Source organism: Xenopus tropicalis, chromosome 4 (genome assembly GCF_000004195.4).
Source record: "Xenopus tropicalis strain Nigerian chromosome 4, UCB_Xtro_10.0, whole genome shotgun sequence".
In the NCBI taxonomy this organism is placed as follows: Eukaryota; Metazoa; Chordata; class Amphibia; order Anura; family Pipidae; genus Xenopus; species Xenopus tropicalis.
This window is the reverse complement of record NC_030680.2, coordinates 106,334,067-106,339,441: the sequence shown is the minus strand read 5'-3', so window position 1 is coordinate 106,339,441 and position 5,375 is coordinate 106,334,067.

The window sequence follows — 5,375 nt, the reverse complement described above, 5'->3', positions numbered from 1 at the left end:
CTACAAAGACAGAAGAGAGATTCTTTTGGATTTTAGGCAGTCTTTTCCATGGCTGTTTTATGCAATATGGGGAATATTTTATTTTAAAGTGAAAATACAGTTCATGAACTTTACAGGCATAGTTATCAAGTGGTGAATGTGAGAGATAGCCCTTTGATGCAACCCTTGAAAATACTATACCAGTGAATGCTGAAGTAATTTCCATTAGGATGCATTTAGGATTAGGAGAAGTAAAGGTATCATCAGTGGGGGTGCCAACTACTTACCTGAGATTCTATGTTGGTGCTCCTGTTCAATGAAAACTGTACCAGCCCTGGCAGGGGGAACCGCTGTAGGAGTGCCTATGTTAGTCTTTTTAGCCAGTTACAGTCAGTGAAGCATAAAATGGTACAATAGCCTGTTTTTAAGCAGGGTTATGGTCTATACCCACTTATTATGTTCATGTGCATTTCAGCATGTTTTACCTCAATTCAGGTATCTTGCAAAATACATCCATTGAGCTCAGATGCTTCAGTTGTGTTTAGGGCAATAAAAGATTACTGTTCCCCCTGTAAGTTTTTCCTGTTGTAAACTATGGGGTTATGTAATAAAAGGCACTTAATTTGCAAAGAAGCAGTAACTAATCACCAGGTAGAATTCACTGGTCACCTGTTTTAAAGGAAACAGTTTCCTATGGGTTACTTTTGCTGGGCAAATTAGTACCTTTTGTTACATATGGGTAAATATATATTGAGCGTGCATTGGCTTTTTGGCAAGGCTTTCTACCTTTAAACTACTGAAGTAAAAACCCATAACATCATGTTTTTCTTGTTCTTCCTGACACCAGTGTTGCTCTCCTACAGTCAAAATATAACTTAATAATAACTCAGATCAATTAATGTTCCCTTACCTTCCATTACTGTGTGTTGGAGGTGGGACTGAGTGATGAGATTCAATAACTAAAGGGCTTCAAGTTGGCTATCTGAGGGGCACTACAAGAAGCACCACATAGCTACATCTACATTAGATTTCTGGCAAAAGGTAGATCATTGCACTGCTTAATGTATTGGGTGAGTGGGGAACTGAACTAGTGGGAAAAAAAAATCTCTATGGAAGGTATTTTTAGTTTGATGTCTTCATTTTCCTCAGCCCAACAGTCTCATAAGTATGAAGTATACTGCAACAAAAGATAAAGGATAACGGCAATATTTTTACAGGAATACTTGGGACCTGAGGTTTTCCGGATAAGGGGGTCTTTCTGTAATTTTATCTCCATACCTTAAAGGAACCCTGTTATGTTTTTAAAATATGTATATATTTTCCCATATCAGTTAATAGAGCGTCTCTGGCAGACTCATGGGGCTAGCCATGTTCATTTCCCAGGGTGCCACAGCCATGTCACTTGTGACTTCAGTCACTCTTTACTACTGTGCTGCAAGTTAGAGTGATATTAACACCCCCCCCCCTTTCCCCCCAGCAGCCAATCAACAATGGGAAGGTAGCAAGATAGCAGCTCACTGACACCTGTTTTGCTTAAGTGGTAGATATCAGAATAGCACTCAATCATGACTGGAGTAGGAGAAACAATAGCTTATCTGAAAGCAGTTCTTATGTGTAGTACTGGCTCTTTATAGGTTATGGTGGTATCCTGGAAAACCTGTACGGCATTTAATTATGCAGAGGGACATCTGATCTATAGCCTGCAATTTTACCCAATAAGAAACAACTCTCCATGATTTTTATGGCCAATGAGACCCTTTTGTAACCAGCCTTACAGAGGCATGATTTTGTTTTTTCCAGGAACAACGAAGCAATTTCTTGCAGTCCATGTTATCGGAGACTTATTTTACAAGTTAGAACATTTCCATGTGACATTAGCCTTAGGCCTTGTGCAGCTAGGGATTTAACCATAACTACAGGCCAGTTCAATAACAAGGAGTCCCTGAGCTAAATCCACCGGATACTCTGTTCTTTTTCAGTTCTTTCTAGTAGGCCCAAAACTGAAGTTAAAGTAGAGTAAATGTTTTTCTTCACTTCCAACACTAAGTTCACAATTAACTCATTTTCAAAAATTCAACTCAACTTTTTTTGATATAATGCCAACAAATTTACACCAACTTCAAATTGTTCTTAGATGGTAAAGATGCAATCGTCTGTCCTAGAGTCTGATTTGGCTCAGTGTGTGGGTAGCCAAATCAGGCAGAGAGATTGCCACATGAGTGGATCTGGATTAGGGTGTTTGGCCAGTTTAAGAGTAATAACCAAATGAAGGATTTTAGTTCTTTTGTTGCCAGGTCCTGTCTAAAGACAAACATGAGGTTCTACATTTTGAAACAATATGTGCATAGTAGCGATTTCTGTACATTTTTAATAGGGGGGTGTATTGTACCACTCCCTCAGAGTGAAAAAATTCCTAGTGTGCCATTTTACCCTAATTCAGAACTGCTGCAGAGTGGCTACTTCAGGTCATACAATAGATGAGGCTGCATTACTGTTCAAACTCCTCAGTCACTTAATTAGGAATTAGAAAACAGTGTGGGATCATTACATTGCAGACACAATACTTAGTAACACCCAAAGAATTTAGCGGCATCGTTTAATGCTGTGCAGGCCCTTTATAATGAGCCTTAGTGTGTCTTTCATCATTACATTATTGAATTAACTAGAACAAATAGTGTGACTCTACATTCTCTAGTCTTTGTGGCCTACAGAAGTGAAAGGGTGAGAGCTGTTTTCTTAATAGTTTTATAACAGTCATGGTATTATTTCCAGAAGTTCCCTACATTTTCCATTTGTCTGGGAAAACAACTTTCACGCTTGCACTTCTAGAAACCTGCTGAGCCTAGGAATGCTGTAAAGGTGCAAAAGTAACACATGGTTATACCAAACGAGTGAGAATCATCTGAAGGCAAAGGAAATCTCCCATTTGTCCTCTCAGCGGTGACATAAAAATATCAACATACAGCCCTGAACCAATTGGACTGCCAGCCCACTACTACTTAATAAGGAATCATAAACCTTTACTGGAATGCAGCATAGTAGGAACCTCTTTTATCTGTAAGGAAATGAGTTTATCTGCACATCGTAAAACAATTAAACCTAACAACACAACATTCCACTGCTGTACTTAAGGTTTGGGTATAATAAGTATTAGTGCTTGAATAAAATAATTGAGAAAACATGCTGTTTGCATTTACTGCAGTCATAACTGTACCGCAGGAATCTGAAACTTATGCCCCCACCCCGGCACCTAAGCAGTTAAATGCATTCCATGCTTTTACTGCAACAGATGTCTTTAATGAACAAAGTAATTTAGGAGGGCCTTGCCACTACCACCTCATGTTGTATCAATAACCTTTAGGGTGTGTAATCATGTACAAATTGTTTCTTACTGTACAGCTTGATGTACCCCCAGTAATGAAATTGTTTAAGAGAGACATTCTGTTTATATTGACTTTATTTTACTATATATTTCCAGTAAAATATATCGGCATGCAATTCTGTAAGGGCTCTTTCACGAAAGCATTTCTGCTTGCGTTTCCCTGTGGTGCATCAAGTTGCATTCCACCTGCAATTGGCACTGTGCCTTAGTGAGTACTGAGGGAGTACTGAGGGAAAATAATGGGCTGTGATTTTTCCTGTGTTCCCCTGCAGCGTAACATTTTGCTGCAGGGAAACACAAGCATGTGTAAGAGCTCTTAGTGTGCCCATGTGTAAGAGCTTTTAGGGTGCCCTGAGGGGTTTGCATTTTCCTTTAGTAGCTGAAAAATATGCCACATGTGCCATTAATTTTGTTTGGATCACTGTCAATGCATGCAAGCACAGGCATTTCTTGTCACCTAACTTTGTCCTGTGGTTTCCACTAACATAAATGGGAAGTTGAAAGTCTATTTTTTGGGTTTGTAATGTAAGCCCAGTGTGCCATTAAACCAAGTAGCCCAGGCATCTGTTTACACAAAAAATTAAATTGCTTAGGAAACTAAATAAGCAGAGAAAAACAAGTCAACTGAACCTCTAAAAAATGGTTTTATCAAAAATGAACCAAGTGTAAATAAACCTTTTTTACCCATAAGCTACATTAAAATGTGAAAAGAGTTGGGGAACAACACCAGCAGGAAAAATTTAAATGGGGTGCTAAATAAGGGATGTGGATGGCTATTTGGTAGTCCTTATATGGACTGGCAGCCTACAGAAAGCTCTGATTCGTAGTACACATGGTTTTTAGAAACCAGAAACCAGGAATTCAAAAATAAGCATCTACTTTGAGGCCACAGGGAGCACCATCCAACAGGTTGGTGAGCAACATGTTGCTCATGAGTCACTGGTTGGGATCACTGATTTAACTCATGCACTTAAAGGCCAAAGCTGCTTCTCAAACACATGTCAAACTTGCATCAAAGGCACTAAGGGAGATGTTGGCACGCTCATGTGTTTTGCTAAAGACAACAGTTACCTATTATAATCACACACTGTGCCACTGCTCTGTAACAGGCTCTGTCCTTTATTCAGTATGAATGAGTCACATGATAAAAAAGGTTTAAATAATGAAAAAAAAGGTTTATTGAGGGAACCTGTAATGTAAACATTTTTCTATTTAATTAGGGATATGCATCCTATTGAATTCCAAACTTAGCAATGAACTACAACTCCCAGCATCCTAGGGCTGTCAGCAGTTAGTAGGAATTGTAAACAAGTGAAGCCCTGAGGTACCTGCATTTTATTGAATCAAAGTGTACTTTTAAAAATTATGAATAAAATCTATTGGCATTCTGTGCCAGAAATGAGCCTGGTATGTCATTTATATGAATACAATCTGCTGTTTAACTGGGATTCTATAAATGGTTGGTAACAATTAGTATGTATCCTACAAAAGGATTTAGTGTTGTTGGGGTCGAAGGTCGGATAATGCTTTCTATGAGTCATTATATTCCGAGCCTTTAAGAACTGCCACTCTGTTAATGGTAAGATTTAAAAGCATTTCTTAAATGGCAACCCTATAAGATTACAGATGTCAGTCATGATCATGTAATCCACGGGTTGGAGATGAAGTTTTGCTTTGATGTGCTAAATTGGAGACAGGCTAATGGAACTATTAATATACAATGGTGCATATTCAAGTAGTGTGTAAAAATGATTTGCTCGGTTTTTATTAGCCACAAATATTTTTAATCTTATGTTCTGTTTATAAGAAATTCAGGGATTCCTGAAAAAGCACACACAGCTCTTCCCAGCTGATGGGCTGACATGGCATTGTTTGTGAAGGGCCACTATACCTCAGAGCTCAGTGTTTGACAGATGTCTAATGTGAAATAAACACTGCACGCTGGCTGCATTGGTTTCAAGTCTTGTTTTACCCTTTTTAGTTTAAGGCACCATATTACAGCCAGAGGCCTACA